The sequence below is a fragment of the Motacilla alba genome, chromosome 1A (assembly GCF_015832195.1).
Source record: "Motacilla alba alba isolate MOTALB_02 chromosome 1A, Motacilla_alba_V1.0_pri, whole genome shotgun sequence".
Classification (NCBI taxonomy): domain Eukaryota; kingdom Metazoa; phylum Chordata; class Aves; order Passeriformes; family Motacillidae; genus Motacilla; species Motacilla alba.
This window is the reverse complement of record NC_052031.1, coordinates 50,293,727-50,311,892: the sequence shown is the minus strand read 5'-3', so window position 1 is coordinate 50,311,892 and position 18,166 is coordinate 50,293,727. Positions and strand designations below refer to the sequence as shown.

Sequence of the window (18,166 nt, the reverse complement as noted above, 5' to 3'; positions counted from 1 at the left end):
CTGGGCACCAGAGACAAACAAAAACTGCACAGGCACCCAAAGAGCTTCAGCCCACTTCCAGGAGCTTCCCAGTCCTCTTGGCCCTACAACCTCTAAGCATTGCAGATTCACTCGTGGCTGAGTGTTCCCATGTCACAAGAAAGGAGCCAGGCCATGGAATGGGTGACATGACTCAGCCATAGTCACCAATGGAGGTCTCAGTTCAGCTCTCCTGCTTCCTACCTGTTACCTTACCCTCACACCTGCCTGCCCTCCCTCCACCGGAGTAAACATGAAACAGCAGCTCTGGTGAGAAACAGGACTGTGCTGAGATTGATGAAATGGGGACAGAGTGTGGGAGGAAAGAGAAGAATAAATTGGCAGGGAGAGCAACAGAGTGTTAGTGAGAGACACGAAGAAAAGATGAGTGAGAAAGGTGGTGAGGAAGAGAAAAGAGAGAATAGAGGGTTATCATGGATTATAGTCACTGGGCCATGCACCACACAGAGAAAGTGAGGGAAAGAAAAGAGAGGTGATATGAGCACATGAAAAGGAGAAGTGAGAAGTAGCTCACAAAGAGCAAGAGAAGCAGACGGCTTGAGAGATGAGCAGTGTTTCGCTGATCTTGCTCGACAGCATGCTGCCTGCCATCACTCACCACCCCACTAGCTGCCAGAATGCCCCACAGCTTCCCTTGGTTTCAGACAGAACTGTCTTCTCTATGCCGGGCAGTCTCAGCACCATGCATGGGTCACCTGGACACAGCTCTTTGGGAGTCCAGACCAGTCCAGCCACAGTGAACAAGTACACATTATTTAACCAAGGCAAAGCAGAAGGGTTTCAGTACCGCTCTAATGCTTCTCCACAGTTGTTTAGTTTTAACTAAACTAAAGCTGTTTTTTCTAACCTTTCTGCCCTCTCCTGTTCACTGTCCTCCCATGCACCAGCCCACATTTAACTGCTTATTCCAGATGACCTGCTCCATGTCTCCCATGTTCAGTGTCACCCAGCCACAAGCATGGCCACCTGCAGCCCAGAGCAGTTCAACGGGGCTGTGCCTGCCACTGGAGACAAGGAGGGAGGAGGCTCACCCTGGAAGAAGCACCTGGGGTGAAACTGGCTGAGGTGTGGCTGAGGCCAGTGACTGCCCAGAGCAAGAAGGACAGTGCAAGGCAGTTCTTAACAGCAGCTCTTGGGCAACAGGCTCCACATGCATACCCAGAAATTCTCTGGATTTGCTTACTACTGCCCAGCAGTAGTAAGAAAAGGGTGAATCTTGCTGCCCAGCCTGACCAGTTTCTGAGAAGAGGTGGTCAAGTTCCCAGGCAGGCAGAATCAAAAGGGGGTCGGATGCAGAAACAAGTTATGGTGCTAGAATCAGTCCTACAGCAGGTCTTGCAGCTGCCTGGGCTGAGGAACATCTGGGGTCTGCTAGGATCTGCAGAGAAAATAGATCAACCTCAGGGAGGTACAGGCACAGTCTCAGATGCAGTTGCTAGACACAGCCTTGGAAGGTTTTTGCTCCATCACTGACCCTTGCCTCATCCAAGCAAAACAACCAGGCCAGACAAGTTCAGGGCACTCATGGGCCTGCCTCCACCCATCTCACAGACCACCAAACACGTCCCATCAGCTGCTAACAGCTGCTGAACCTTTACAAAGAAACCCACAAAATATCAAAATTAAATGGAAGAACAGAGCTGATCATCAGCCTCTTCTGACCATAAGGGAAAAAAACAGCCAAGACATTCAGGTTCACAGAAAGACATCAGCCTTAGTTTCCATGGAGAGAGGAAACAGGAACCCTCTCCAGCTTCCCCCTTCATCTCCCAGTTTTTCCTTCTCCCCCCACACCTCACCTTTCTGCCCGGTGCAATCCAAATTGGACACCATGCCAAAGACAGATAAACAGGCAACTAGTGAATCACTCTTATTAAGTTTAAACTTATTATTTAAAAAAAAAGAATAGAAATGAAAAACATGAAAAGAGGGAGAGAAAAATCAAAGCTGGGATTACAGGCTTAGCAAGCATGAGTGCATATTCAGCCTACACTGTTCCCTTTGTGACTCTGTCACACCGGTAGACTGCTAAGAGAGTTATACCATTACTAACATGACAGCATTGTCCTATACAGCCTGGATTAGAAATCCCAGTGGCTATGTGGAGGGGGAAAGTCCCTTGGCAGTGACAGGCACTTGGCCTCATGATGCATTCCACTTGCAGCATGCTGGCCAGGCAGGGAGAAGTATTCAATTATCACACAGGCTCTGCCTTTTCCTTGACCAGCTTTCTTTCATTGTCTGACTGCTTTCTCCCTGGCCAGTGATGCCTGAGAAGTCTGTCACGCAAGAGAAACTCAAGATGGTCCAGGCAATTCCTGAATCAGGCAGACTTCTCACAGCTGAACCCCTGCTCCTCCTCACAAATACACAGTCTTCTCCAAGTATGGACAGGATTCAGTCTTGAAGGTGGTGAATATCTCATTCACCAACAGAGGACCTCCAACAACTGTCACGAAAACTGGATCTCCTTGTTCTCTGCTGGGCAGGAACATCAGTCAGTTGTGATTCCTTCACATTTCTCTGGCCTAAAAACCATCCTACTGAGCTGAGACTGATTGCCCTCATTATTTCCACTTCTTAGGCTGGACCACACCAGTTTTTAAACACATCAAAGACATGTATGTTGCTCTGATGCATTTTTCAAAAGCTTCCTTTTCCAAGTAATCCCCATAAAAACATCACCCAGAACACCACAGCAATCAGATAATCACCCATACCCTCATCCACTGTTTGTACCCTTTGTGATGTCCTTGGGGACTGTTTCCTCACTAGGACAGTGGTGTTATAAGTGTGTCTGTGAACTGGCATGGATTGACAAGAAAAAGGCAGCAGGTGACAATAAATGCATCACTCCAGCCAGGATGCAGAACAAGGAAAGGTCATTGTGTGAAGTGGTCTCTCATTGCTCTGGCAGCAGCCAGCATTCCAGCTTATGTGGCCACCAATGCAGGGGGAACAGCTTTGGTACCACTGAGGGAAGATGAGCTGGATGCTGCATGAATTGACTGTGTCAGTCCCTGGGTCTTCAGAGAGGGAAAGAGGAGCTGGAGTGAGAAAGGCAGTGAGCTGAGAAGAGAAAAGAATTGGGTATGCAGTGCCTGGAGGGTGAGGGTCAGGACCAAGAGTAGCAGAAGGAGCTGTCTAGGACAGCTGCTCACCCAGATGGTCCCCAGTCTGTAGCCTTCAGATCTTGCCTTAGCTCCAGCCCCCTGGCTGGTGCTTGTGGCCTCATCTCCCCACACCTCTGTTCTGCAGCCAGTAAAGCCACTGGTGGGGCAGGCTCTGTACCACTACAGGAATTGGGGCAGGGACCATTCCTCATTCTCAGAACCCCAGTCCTATTTTCTCTGTCCCAGTCCAAAGAGATAAGGGAAAAAAACCACAGTTTTTCTTTCCAGAGCTGCCCTGGGGCTAGGATACAATATTTTATGGCCCAGTTCTTAGCCTATTTGCATTTTATATTTTTACTTCAACTGCTGTTTGTTTCCAGGCATTTGGGATGCCTAATGATTTTCAAAGCACTGTTTATTTTAATCCCTCTAATTTATTAATAAATTAGTTGGCCTCAAAGTGCTTGGGAAAGAAGGGCAAGGAAGTTGTAACCAGTGCTTTGAATAAAGCATCAAACTGTCATATGATCACATCAAAGCAACAGCAAGCAGATCACTTTGTTGGCTATATCATGATACAGCCTCATAGGTCCTCCAGCTTGGTGTCAGGTTTCTTCATACATGTCACCCTGCAACACTACCAGGCTCACCAACTCCAAGGATGAAGTAAAAAACAGCAATGCCCAGAGGCAGCTCCCTCTGAAAAGTCTGCCCCTTCTCACCCTCTCCGTGTTGTGAGAATGTAACATGCCACCGTGGTGCAGATAATATAAGCCATGCTGACATCCACGTGGCTGTGCAGGCAAGGTTGTAATCTTCCCATAAATCACAGGTGCACTCAGCCTCCACTACACTCTCTTCAGCCCAATGCTCTGTGGCAAGGCTACAGTTTCACACACAGGACACTCCCTGAAAAAACAGTGAGCATAAACCCTGTTAATCATGCAAATGAAGGTCTTGGAACCTCTGCTAGTCAGTCCCAATAGGAACATGCCAGGTTTTCTCATCACCAGAAAGCAACTGACAGATCCTGAAAATCCCAGGAGCTGCCCTGAAATAACTTTTCCCATCTCTAGGGATGCTGTAAGAGTGCCCCACCATGTGTTTACGAGCCTGCCCCCATCTAGGGCCATTAAGACCATGTACAGTCTTTTGCAGCTGACAACTTTATCACATCCTCACTGCTGCAAAGCCCATTTGCTGTCAGTGATCCCACTGAGATAAAGATCCCCTTTCTCCCTTCTCACGCTGACCTGTCAGCATTGAACACGTTGGTCATGGGCTAGCATTTGCCAGGGACACAGGACTCACAGGAAACAAAGGCCTCTCTCTTCTGTCGTGGCAGGGCTTGCTGCAAGTGTACATCTTGTGCTAAAGGGCTGAGGTGATTCCACAAACAGCTCTCTGAAAGCAGCCTGAAGTTGCTGCTGGTTGTCAGGATGAGTTAGTTGTGCTAGATGTCCTCCAGAAGCACCATTTTGCCTGGGAATAGACAATGACTACTGTTTAGAGGGGGTGAACACATCCTGCCTGAACGAGCTGATTACAACAGCCAGCACGGCTGTCTGGCACGGCGGGGACCACCTGCACTCGTGTTCTCTTTGTACTTGTGGATAAATTGACAGAAACAGAGATGCCTTAAGAAAGGCAGTGGTGGGACAGAAGCTCTTTCACACAGGATGCAGAAAAAACAAAAGCATTTTTGCAGTGCCAGTTGCAAAGCGGATTCCAGAGTGGATCTCCTTGCTTGATATCCACAGGTGCTGTCAGTGCTAATGCAGCCTGAGCAGAAGTGAGCCCAGCCTGGCTCTGCACCCATATAAAGGCAGGTGCCTGCATGCCCAGCAGCAGAGATGAAACACATTTGCAGGAGAAGTGTATCATCAAGAGCGCCAAGTCAGGCACCTTCCTGGGATCAGTGGTCACAGCAACAGATTTCTTCCCTCTCCACCACAGATTAGGCCCACAGCTCCAGGGGCAGCTCCAGTTCCTGCAGAAACATTACTGCTGAGCACTCACTGTGCATTGCCATAGCCCCAGTCACCATATTAATATTTTTGCTTCTATTCTTTAAGTAAAACCCCCCTTCTCTCCAAACCGCATGTCCCATCTGATGAAGGCAAGCCCAGGGCCAAGGGCTGACTACCACAATGCTGGCTCCCCACCACTTTGAGGGGTGCCAGCTTGCCAACAGAGCATCCCCCCTCCCTTTCTTCCTTCCCTGACTCCCTAAACTCCCACCACCTCTTGCCAGCACAAGAAGGGCCCACATGGGGAGGCACTGAGACTGCTCACCCTCTTTCCTAGCCGTTTCCTCTCTCCCATCTCCTCCCTGTGTGTGGACACCCTGGTGGTGCCTACCCACTCACTCGGAGGGCCACCAGAGACATCGTGTCTGCCCTGCCCCTGGTACTCAACATCTGACACCTTGTTTTGAGGGCATATCAACCACTCCAGCAGCCTTTTCCTCTCACCCAGGCCCCCAGTCAACAATCCATGATGTGCGGGAAGAAAAGGGACAGCATGAATCCCAGCACTCTGCTCTGTGTTGTGGACAGGGCATTATCTTCACCCTGCAAAGAAGGTGTAACTCTGCTCTTTGCTTGATTGTGGGCACTCAGTTGATAAGGTCAGATTATTACCTGCATGCTCTCGCAAGGCACCAGCTCTCCTGTCCGCCCATCTTCCCCGGGGCAGGGACCCCCTGCTTTAACAAGGCCTGATCACCCAGTGAGCTCTCCTGTGTGGCAGAGGAAATAGAGATCTACAAAACAGGATTTTAATTGAGTCCTCAGCTTGATGATGCACCACTTAAAGAGAAGGCCAGGGTGGATGAACTGTGATCTTTGCTCTCAAAAGGGTGCACCAACAAGTGATAAGGACTTTGGAGAGAAATAACAAGGGGAACAGCATCTCTTGGAGCCTTCCCGAGAGAAACATAAGCAGCTCATGTACTTAAGGCTGTAACCTTTCTCATTCTCCCCATAGGTCTCTTGGTGTCTCTCTCTGATCCCTGAGCAAAGAGCACAGCCTTAGCAACCCAGCCTCTGCAGGGAAGTCCAAGAAAGGCCAAACCCTCCAGGATCATGCCTTACTTGTCTAAGGGCACAGGGAAGAATCATCTGCCTCCAGGATGCTTTCTCCAGCAGCAACAAACACTGAGGCCTGGGAAAAAGGAGCAGAATTTGGCCAATATAGAGATGCCTCCCCAGGCCTCCCAGACAAGTTGAAAATGGTGGATTTTGTGACTTGGCCAAAATTTACTACAAAATTATTAAGCCTCACAAAGTGATTCCACAAGGATCCTGCCCAGTGTTCACTTTAACTGTGCTTCACTGTTACATTTCACAGCTACACACCAGGTGCGTTTCTGCTGGGAAGAAAGGGGGGCTGTAAAAGGCCTATCCATGAACAAGAGACTGCTTTGCACAGAGCAGTGTGTCTGTGGGCAGGGAGGAAGGCAAGTATTTCTTCTCTGTGCTCCTCAGCAGCAATGAACACGCTGGGAAAGGTCAGCAGCACCTGAGTGAGGCGTGTGGGTCTTTGTGTAAGAGATGCCAGCCAAAATGAAGTGACCATTCCTGCATTAACTCATGTTCAGTGTGTCCATAAAACTGGTGAATGCGAACATCCTATTGTGAATGTTCACATGTGGCATGCCCACAGTGGCCCTGGGACGTGTCCCCAGCCTGTGAGCATGCGAGCCAGCCCCATGGGGGGTACGTGTGCATTGTCTGGCTGCCAGGGCACCTGCCCACTGGGGAACTTTCCATCTAAACCAGCTGACAGCTGCTCTCCTGAGTTTCCTGGACACCAACAATGTTTTCCCTTTTCTAATCTCCCCAATGTAAATCCATTCACAACGAGTGCCTAGAGACTTTTAATTCCATCGGCATTAAACTCACTAAAACCTCTATTACCAAAAGCTTTTAGGATTTTCCTCAGAATCTACAAGTCAGGTTCATAACATGACAGAACTCCACCTCTCTAGGGTGTCTGAGAAATTAATTCATGCTTTCTAAATGCCAGGATCACTGACCAGACATTCAAAGTATCCCCATTGCCATTAGTAAGCTCGAGTTGCTGGTACAACAGGGCCCTTGCCAGGGGCTGAGCTGTCTTCTGAAACACCTCTAACAGTCTGAGAAGAGCCCCCTCCCTGTACCAGGCAAGAGCAGGTCACCTCACAACAAAGCAGTGCCAGATGTTTGGGGTAAAGGGAAGTGGTTTATTTCAGTGCTGCTTTGCTGCATTCATAGAGTGAAAGTCTGGCAAATGCATCACAAGACCAGTGCTCCCCCTGTACCAAAATAAGTGAGAAGATAGTGTGGTCTCACCTCAGTGCTGCACGCAGGCAGGCACTGTAAAAGCACAAGGATTATCCAGCTACACCTCAGTAGAGAAGGTGGCTGGGTGCCGAGACAAATTGAAAGTGGTTGTGGTGAAGGGGTCAGACAGCTGTGAGTCAGTGAGTGAGGTTTCTAAATGCTGTAATACTCCAGCGATAGTGCATTTATCCTTTGGCCCTGGAGGTTCATTGGCTGCTGTAATAGAGCAGAGAGATGCAATCATCTTTTGATCCCAGAGGTCTTTTTAGGTGCTATAATAGAGTAGTGATGATCAAGCCATTTCCAAAGCCTTGGGTTTGCTGGCACGCAGCATGGATGACATCAGTGTCTCTCAGCCCCCACAGTCCCCAGCTCCTGGATTCCAGGAGAGGTGTTGAAGGTGTTGCTTCCAGCCCAGAGGTTTGCAGGGGCTGTGGTGATGTCAGCTTTGACACACTGCCAAAGCTCCCTCTGGCCTCACAGGAACTTTTAACCACGTGGAAAGGTGTGATACTGACCCCAGGTCTCTTGGCACTGGGACACAAGCCTGGCTGCTCCCACTCTATCCACATCAGCTGTGGTGGGTGCAGCTCCAAGCTACCCACCAAAACAAATCACAGCTCTAAGAATACAAGAGAGCTCACAGAGATCCAGCAAAGAGCAGCAGGCAAAGATGATCCCCAGTGGTTTTTTATCTATTTCCCTGTGCAAGTAGTCCCTCTGCTCACATCTCATGTACTGTCCAGGAAGGAGACATACTTACAAAGAGTCTGGGATTTGTATGTAGCTACACACACATTTATAGCTACAAACAAATAGCTAGAAATCAAACAGGCTAAGTTAGCCAAGCTGTTGAAGATTTCAGCATCCTATATCATGGACTCAGGGAAAAAAAAAAAAAAAAAAAAAAAAAAAAAACCAGAAAAACAAGAACCGGGACCATGCTCCTGGATAGGGAATGCTGGACAGGGAAGATACGTTTGTAGACTCGGGTCCTTAGACTGAAGAGAGGAGGAAGTAGTCAGATAAGGTTTCAGGGTTCCCATAGGCTCAGGGATTTCTCTTCTCCTTTCAGCCCCAGCAGATTTTTAATTCTGGGCTCCAGCTTGGCCTGGAAATTGGAAAGTTTGCTGGATACCCTGTTATCCAGGCACTGATTCCTATATCTATAGTTCAGGAGGAAGATGGAAGCATGTGCAATTTCCCAGTTATGTCTGGGAACTTTGCAGGTTAGGTTTCTGATCTGAGGCAGTATCAAGAGTTTAGGTGGGTTTGCACTTTTTCTGTGGCAGGGATGGGGTTTCGTTTTCCCCAGAACCAAGTTCAAACTCAGAGGATGAAAATTCTCCTTCATACTATGGACTTCAACATGATTAGACATGAACAGAATTTCACTGCTCATGTCCCAGCAGGTAAGATGTACACAAGGGAACAATCCTTCCAGGTCACAGAAATGTTCACACCAGCTCTCAGGAAAAAATATCACTGGAATTTGGGGGAGAAAAGGTGGAAAAATATCAAAGCAGACAAATGAGGGACAATGTACTCCTGTCTCAATTTTCTTATTTGCTGCTATGAGTTGCAGGCTAATATAGGCTCTGAAGACTGAACCTGCAGGTTCAGGCTCCAAAACTGGGCTCATCCTTGGTTAAAGCTCATTGTGGTACTCTTATTCGCCACAAAACCCAGAAGTCCACTATGAATCTTTCTAAATTCTTGGACCTGACAAATTCTCATGTCTTAGACCTCCACAGTTCAACCCTGTGAGCCTAAATCCAATACATTTTAATTTCACTGTGCATTCCTTCACTCCTAGATAATGAGGAAAAGAAGGACGGATATCCTCATATGTCTCATAATTTCATTTCCTCCCACAATACGTTCCCAGTCTGCTGTCTGACACCAACAACCCCTGTCTCCTCCTTATCTTCTCTTGGGGGTGTTCGCAGGCTTTCTGCCTCACCTCAGAGGCCCTTCAGCTCTCCAACATCCCTTCAGAAAAAGGCTGACCTGGGTTTGGCTTGCTATTCCAAATGAAGCAGCACTGCAGATGTACCAAGAGCTCTTCCAGAGCCCTGTCTACCCACAGCCTCTGCATCCTAACAGCTGATTTGCCTGCTCAAGGGCATCACAGCATGGGGCAGAGCTCTGCAAAGACATTCACCCTCACTTTCATTTGGCTGATACTCTTGATTCAGGACCTTTGGGTATCTAAAGAATTTTGAGTCTGCCCTGAACACACATTACTTTGAACATACCAACATTCAGTTTCATTCACCAGAGCACAGTGTGTTCATTTAACTTAGTTCTCTTTCCCAGGCATTTCCCACAGCCCTTTCTGTCCACAGCCAACATAATAATTTTGTCTCGTCTGCTGATTTCCATATGGCATATCTCTCCTCCCACCTTTCCAATTCATTAAACAATAAGGTAAATCACAAGGGATTTAGAAGAGAACCGGGAGGCCACATTAACCTTTTGCCATGGTGAAACTTGACTGTTTAATCCCCTCATTCTTTCAGTCTCCTACTCAGTTTTTGATCTATGTCAATATTTTGTCTCTCACAGACTGCTTAGCTTCTTTAGCAGCTCAAGTGCAAGATCTTTCAAAAGCCTTTTGGAAGTCTAAATACGTTATATCACTTGATTCTCCTTTATCCACTTCATTATTGACACATTCAAAAAGTTGTAGGAGATTAGCATGATGCAGTTTTCCCCTTGTGAACCCACGCTGGATAGGCTCTATCAGACCACACTCTTCCAGATGTCTTCAAGCACTGCTTTTTAATTATAATTCCCACCAGTTTAGCAGATACAGATGCAAAGCCTACTGATCTTTAATTCCCCGGATCATCACTGAAGCCTTTTTTTAAATATAGGTACAACATTTGGTCTTCTCCAATTCCCCAAATCAGTAGCTTTTTTTTTTTTTTTTTTCCACAAGAGATTGCATATTTTCGTTCGCAGCTCAATCACTTAAGCTCCTTCCAAACTCTCGGATTTAACCATCTGGACTTGATAACTTATTGTTCAGGGAAAGGGGGGGGGAGGGAGGTTTTGTGGTTGTTGGGGCTTTTTTTCACTGGGTTTGTGGGTTTTTTATGAGTTGCTTTGTCCCAGCACCCATTATTCTACCAGTGTATTTTCCAATAGATCCTCATCCAAGCAGATATAGGAAAAGAATGTCACAAATACTGTTGGTAGGGACAGCTGATACAAGAGAAATCATAAGAGAATTCAGCTCCCCAGCAACATCCTAAAAATGGAGATACTGAGTCACTTTAAGCACAGGAGGTGACTGGAATTGATCAATGCGAGTTTTCTTGGATAACATCCACTCTGTTCTGACCAACCAGGCTAGTTTTGCTCATTTGTTTGGGTCTCTTGCTGAATAGTGATTTCCATCTTGACCCCAGAAGATTCAGGGCAGGAACAGTGCTAGCTTGATTATGTAGAGCCTAAGGTGATGAAAAGAAAATGACCTCAGTGCTGGGGGATGCATGAACCTGGGAGGAGATGAAACCCAGCGAGGATGAAAGGAAGTAAATCAGAAGGTGAGCAGAACATTGCTGGGCTGTTAGCTCCAGTGATTGCCTTTCAACTGCGTCAGCCCCAAGACATGAAATGTAATGGGCAATGCTGGAGAACTCAAATAAGTAGCCCCATTATATGAGTGTTTCTCCCTTTGTGCCAGACTAGTTCTCCATAGATTTCACAATGCTGGCTGGCTTTAAAAGGCATGGCAGTTAAGAATGGGGCACAGTCCTGTGGCCCTGATGTGCCACTCACTTTAAGCCATATCTTCTGCTGGTCCTACAACAGGTAGTCAGGGAGGAAGCTCGAGATGGAAAAGAAGCACCCCCAGGTTTATGTCACAATGAACACACAACCAGCTGTGGATACATGTTCACCTGTCAACCTGGCTGCAAGCCAACATTGGCATTCCAGATTCTGGAAACCATCACAGCCCCATCAAAAGTGACACTTAGACAATCTGTATGAAATCTACCTACCCTGTGACAGATCTGGCATACCTAGCTTACCTGACAGACTCATATTCAAGTATATCTCATAAAAGAGGAAGAGAAATTTCCACAAATCCCTCTTATCTAATTGCCGCTCTTCAGTTCTTGTGGGACATATTGATGGGTCAATTGTAGAAAAAAAATGTAGAAAAAATGTGGAAAAAATTGTGTAGCTTGTTGAATTCATTCCCTGCAGACACTGCCTATCTGGGGCAGTGTGGCCATACGTTTTTTCAGGTAGCCACCTAAAGGCAAGTCTGTGCCTCCCTCTAAGGCCTCACCAACATCCCTGCAGTACAGAGCAAGGCAGTTCTCAGCAGTGCTGGCCAGCACATTCACTTCCTCTGGTTCCGTGGGGCGAGGGCCAGGAGGACAGAGGACATGAGGAAGGGTTTCTCAGCCATGTTCCCTCCTCCATGTTGGGAGCAGAAAACATGCACAAGGAGAAGGCATCTCAAAGCAGGACAATCACAGGCTGGCTATTCCCTTAATGAAGGAGGTGGAGAGAAGATGAGCAGTTTACTGTGCAGACCTGGTCCTCCTGCCACAGAGCTTTTGAGATCACATCCGTGCCCAGTACAAATGTGGTCAGGTCCAAGTCTAGTCTGTAATATCAATATAAGATACTTCCATACCACATTGTCACTGCAGGAACATGCAGCTCTCTTTCTGCTTCCCTCTCCGTCCCTTTTTTGCTTTGCTGCTTCTGTCTTTTTTCTCTCAGGTCCTCCCTCTTTCTCATCTCAATGTCTGCATCCTCTCCATGCTCTGTGTGTCTCAGATTCCCCTTTCCTTCTGCAACACCTCCCTCCACTGTCTGCAGGTCTCCACCTCCACGAAGCAAGAGAGGGCTCACACTGGGATGAGACAGAGAAGGAACCTGGGGGAGAAAGAGGTCTTCTTCTACCTAGCCCAACAAGACTCCCCACGCACCAGACACAGCCCTGCTGAAGGTGCCTGTTTGGGCTGGAATGAAGCAACATGGACACTCACACAGATGCACAGAGCACAAACCAGGCAGGGAGGTAGCACGAATCCCATTCCGCTGCTCTTCTAGCAAGGCTTTTACCTTGTCTCCCACTCTTCACATGCACTGGTCTGTCATGTGTGAGTGTCTCAGGGCTGTCCTCAGCTGCTTGGCAGTGGCTGTGCAGAGGGTGCAAGGGGGAGGTGAAATGATGGGGGATGGGGATGGCCAGCTGCCAGTCATGGCCTGTACCAGGGTCCCCTTAGTCCCCTGACACACACAGACACATGGCACGGCTGCTCGGGGAGGCCAGCCAAGAAGCCTGTCCTTCTCCACTGAATCTCTACTCTGTTTCCCAAGTGGCAAGCCACAAACTCTCTTTCTCTTCCCAAACAAACAGAGGCTTGAGGGAATCGCTGCCTCGGCCCTGGCATGCAACCCCCCACTCATTACAGATTCTCCTCCGGCATCCAGCCCCTGCGAATGACAGCACTCAGCCATGTCAGCAGAGCCCACAGGCTGAACCTCCCTTTCCCCACAGCATCTCTCTGTGCAGCCTCAAGCATTGCTCCTTCACATCCCTACTCCCCACCCCCCTCCTCTCCCACTTTCTTTGTGGCTACTGCCTGTTCCATGTAAAGGCAGGGGAAGCTGTGGCACAGCATGGTGACCAGTGTGAGAGTTTGCTAGGATTAGGACCCTTAGCAACAAGGTTTGGTAGGCAGTGTCACTTTGGTAGACAGTGTCACCTCTTGACTTTAACCTCCAAAAGCTCATTTTGCTGAGATTTACAATAAAACTGACTTCAGACTGCTAAATCTGGTCAACAAATTCTCCTCCTAATCGCCAGAGACTTGCACACATTCACACAAAAGCATGAGGCAAATCACCCTCACCACCTTCCTGCCCTTTGGCCCTTCAGCACAAAAAAAATTACCTCCCTCAGCAAGACAAGCACCTCAGTGGCAGACCTGTAACAAATCCCTGCAGTCTAACAGTGAGGGTTTGCACTCATACTCTGTCTCAAATGAGCACCTGCCTCCAGTGGGGCTGGCTTGGCCTCTGTCCATGGTGCAACCCCATTTTCTGCCAACATGATCCTACGAGGAATGATAACGCCTCTCCTGGAGCCTGTGCACTGACCTGTGGAGTGGTCAGGGCTGGAGAATAACATTCTCCTGCTGAGACAATGCTTACCTCCCCTTCCTCTTCCTCTTCAGCATGATGCCTGCCCTCCTCCCAGCCAATGCCATCCTTTCCAGCATCTGCCTGGTGTGGGACATGCCTTGCTCCCAGACTGTAATTTAACCCTCTTTCAGACTGGCTTGGCTGACAGGAGGGACTGAACCAGGCTGGCTGCAGCGTGCAATTACATCTGTCAGATTAGCCATAGCATGCATGATCTGGAGCACGTGCCAGATGTGGCACACAAACAGCACTCGAGCCAGCACCAAGAGAGGGTTGTGCAGACAGATAATACCCAACACAACATAAATCTTGCCAGTACAGAGTTAAGCCAGCATTGTTTTCTAAACAAATCTCAAACAGCAGAGTGAATTCATACTGGATCAGCATTTTCTACCATGTAGCTGCAGCAGTTTTGACCCAGTACCAAGCTCCCTAGAGTTGGATTTATTGTCTTGTCCACCCTGAGTCAGTGCCAAAGCCATGTCCTGAGAGGACTGAGGAATTTAACCAATGCCAAATTACTTTGGAGGCTCCATATGGGAAGAGCTTGCTTTCTTCTGCAAACTCCTCAACAATGACACTGAGTGTGACTACACGGACACGCTCCCTGCCAGGCTCTGGCCAGGAGGAAGAGTGACACATCAACAACACCACAGTCACTTGTCACCTGCAACACTCGCCTGCGCGCACCGGAGGGTGTGAACCACAGGGGAAAGGATCACTTCACAGTATCATCAGTTGGCACCAGCATCCAGAAACAACCCCACTAGGCAGCACCAGCCCTTCCCAAGGCTGACCAAAGCTGCTCCTGCCCAGCATGGTGGTCACAAAGGAGAAGTAAGGAACAGGAAAGAGGAAAAAGCAGGGCTCAGGGCACCCCAGAGAAGGAGGAAAAACAGCAAGAAGCAGCAAAGAGAAATTGAAGGCAGCAGTTTGTGTAGAAGGAAGTAGTTTGTGTATTGGAGTAGTGGGTCAGGGGGCATTGAAGAACTGCAGATGGGGAAAATTGATGACAGGGTCCTGCAGTGGCAGCAGAGAGATGCACTGGAAGATGCAGTGGAAGATTTGCCCTCCTTGTCAGCATCACCAGGAGGGACCTGGGCAGGAGGGGAGCAACCATCACCTCCTTCAGGGGACACCACACCAGCACCACTGTTGGGGCTGCACAGTAGCACAGACCTTGTCAGTCCCTTCCCCTCAGAGAAACACAACAGCCCCCAAAATCTTACTCGGAAAAACTCTGATCTCTGCCAGAGTCTGTTCAGAGCCTGAAACTACAGCCTGGCAGGTCGCAAACTCCCAGACCTCCCCTTTAAAATCCACTCCTCTGAGGTTACCCACTACTTTGCCAGCAGCTCATTGCTTTAGGGTCTATTTTGGGGAGAGGCATCTCCAGGCACGTTCATGCTCCTTGAGGACTGGCAGCACGTCTGGGCCTGCCCAGGCACTGGGAGAAACAGCTGCTCCCACTCCTCTCCTACTCCCACACCACAGCAGCTCCAGCAGCACGGAGGCATGGCATGGAAATAGTGCAGCTGATCTTCCTGCTTTCCCTGCAGAGGAGCTGAGGAAAGGGGCACTGAGGGCAGCCCCAGGCAGCAGGAGGCCCTTTCAGGTGCTCCCAAGAGCTTTGCGCCCCAAAATGGGTCAGGCTCAGCACAGGGCCCCTTCACTGCCTGTGCAGGGCACACGGCGTTCCCAGCTTATGAAACACACTGTCTCCAGTAGGAAAACATCCCTTCCAGTTGAGAAGGAGCACCAGGGGACAGCAAATAAGCAGTGACAAAGAGCATGCCCATCACCCCAAAAGCCGTGGCAGGCTGGGCTGGGTATTCAGATGAGGAATCTGGCTAGGAAATGGAGGCCAGCATCTTCTGTGGGGAATTGGAATCCCCAAAATATCTGTGAGATGAGGAGGGAGGGGGAATCCTCCCCTCCATGGCCCACTCCCGGTAGCATGATGCCCACTCCTGCTCTGCTGCAAGCTGCATCCCTGAGGTGACCCAGGTCAGGGCTGCGGAGCCCAGCTTTGCTGCTGGCCAGGCTGCAGCAGAGTCAGCCTGGCTGCCCCTTCTCCCAAGAAATAGGGGAGGTGGAAGAAAATGACAAATGGAGAAGAGCAGACAGGTGTGTGCCCAGGGAGGGGTGGGAAAGGGGCAGAATGCACTCGGGACTGTGTGCGGGGGACCCGCAGCTGCTCTGCCAACAACCCCAAGGGGCTGCTCTGCACACAACCCCTCCCTGCACACGCATGCAGAGCCGCAAGGGAAGGGGCTCACAGGGGAGGGAGCAGCTCTCCGTTGTGGGGAGGGTGCTGATGAAAGCCTAGATTTTGTTCACAGCATAGCAGAAACCCCTGCCCTTCTCCTCCCTCGCACCTCTGGGGAACGAGCAACGAGAGGGAGGGAGGGCGGGATGCAGAGAGGCACAGACAGAGGTGCCGAGGTTGGCTTACCTCGCGGTGCCTGCGCTGGGGGTGCCCGGCTGCGCGGGAGGTAAATCCAGGGCTCTGCTCTCCTTGGCGAGTGCTGGAGAAGGTCTCTGTTCAGTCACATAAAGGAGTGGCCTGTGAGAAGGTGCTCCAGCTCACCGCTCGATCGAAGCTGCCATGGATTCATTGCGAAAGATTTCGCCTTCTGTGAGGAGAGGAGGAAAGGGGAGGGAAAAAAAAAAAGGAAAAAAACCACCAGCTTAAGACTTGGAGGGTAGATTCACTTCTTTCTTAGGTTTCCAATGGCAACTGAATATGCCACATATGAAGATCCAGGGGGTGTGTGTGTGTGTGTGTGAATGTGTGCGTGTGGGAGGGACGGAGAGATGCACAGCTGCTGAGTCCACAGGCAGTGTAGGGTGTGAGCTAGTCAAGGCATATCGGTGATTATGGGAACAGACAACTGGACATGGGCAGCAGAGTAGAGAGACAGCCAGATGGGAAGAGACTGAAAGCATGGAAGGAGGTTGGCCTGTGCGCTAAGAGCCTGGCTGTCCCACTGCACACAAAACGAGACCACCTGACCCAGCACAGGGCAAGGTGCTGACAGAGCTGCACCGGCAGAAGGTGAAGTGTGCCTACACACACGGCCGCACGCACACACACACACGCCACCTCCCAGCCCACACAGTCACCCAGGCATGCCCCCTGCAAGGACACTCTGCACACTCAGGACACAGACACACATGCACTGGACACACACACACGCATTTACTCACTGATCTTTCCACACAACCTTGCATACAACCACTAAAAACTCAGAGCTCCTCTGAAGGATGAGGTGCTTCTCGTCTTCACATACACCCTGCACCTACCCACAAGGTTGCACATCTGTATTAAGATGCACACGTGATAACTCAACCATCACACAACACCACATCAGCTCCACCCAGCCTATTCCACCACTCCTATGAGTACCCAGCAAAAGCATTTTATACAGCACAGCAAACAGTGATCCCTGCACAAATGCATGCAGAATACCCAAACATGTCTATCACACACCAGCTCCTGACCCCTTATACGAAACTGTCACTGCACAAACACACAGCACTTAATGAGCCCACTCCCATAGCAGAGACCAGAAAAAGTGCCATGTACACACACGCACATCCATGTCAGTGCAAACACCACACTAGAAAATGACATATCTGTAAGAAAATGAGGGCGCATAGAACATCCTCATGCACTCAGGAACATAAGTCAAGCAAGCACCAGAGGCTGTATATCACACACAAATATACTCTGCTTATGAATTGCCTGCAGCATACAAACTGATTGTATCAGATACTGTTACCAACCTAAACTCAGCCCACACAGTGGCATAGCATCCTTCTGGATCCTAAACATCAGCCCCAGAAATATTCTGTCACATGGAAAACACAAATACTCATCAACATCCAACACATGCAGACAAACACATACTAGACATGAAACACAGCCAGCACCACTCACCAAAAAAAACCCCAACAACCCCCCCCCCCAAAAAAAAAAAAATATTCTTGAAAGTTATGAAGCTGGAACTCACTTTGGAGACAGCTGTATTATTCTGTGCAAGTGTACAGGTGCATATTCACACACACAGTTTCCACAGCCACACCAAATCTGCTGTAACCGCCCTATCTGTGAGTAAGATTTTCCCGGGTTTTTTTTTTCCACACTTCTGCTAATTCTGCCCATTCTACAATTTCCCACGTGTCTGTCCACGGACTGGAGTTGCCACTCCAGGAGGCAAAGTCTCTGGAGCAGAAAGCCTGCAAAAGCAGCCACACTCATCCCTTCTCTTTCCTTCCATTCTGGTGTTATATGCGCATAATTTGCATGCAAAGAAGAGTGTGCAGTCCCACCAGCCCTGAGTGCTCTGAAATTGGCTGATAGTGGCATCAGGGGATGTGACTGCAAAACCTAACCATGGCAAAGAAGTACATAAATCCTTATGGGAAGTTGAGATTTGGCCAGGAAGGCACCGGCTTTCCCCAGGCCCCAGGAAAGACAGAGATACACGAGGTGGGTAAGAA

At 49.2% G+C, this 18,166-nt stretch overlaps 1 long non-coding RNA gene across 1 annotated transcript in view; it reads right to left on the bottom strand.

The window, feature by feature from the left end:
* Window positions 1–18,166, bottom strand: part of LOC119708600 — a 49,570-nt gene that overhangs the window by 16,454 nt on the left and 14,950 nt on the right. The window contains exon 2 of the long non-coding RNA XR_005259127.1: window positions 16,116–16,296. This is a non-coding gene — a long non-coding RNA (uncharacterized LOC119708600). The remainder of the gene's footprint in view (window positions 1–16,115; window positions 16,297–18,166) is intronic.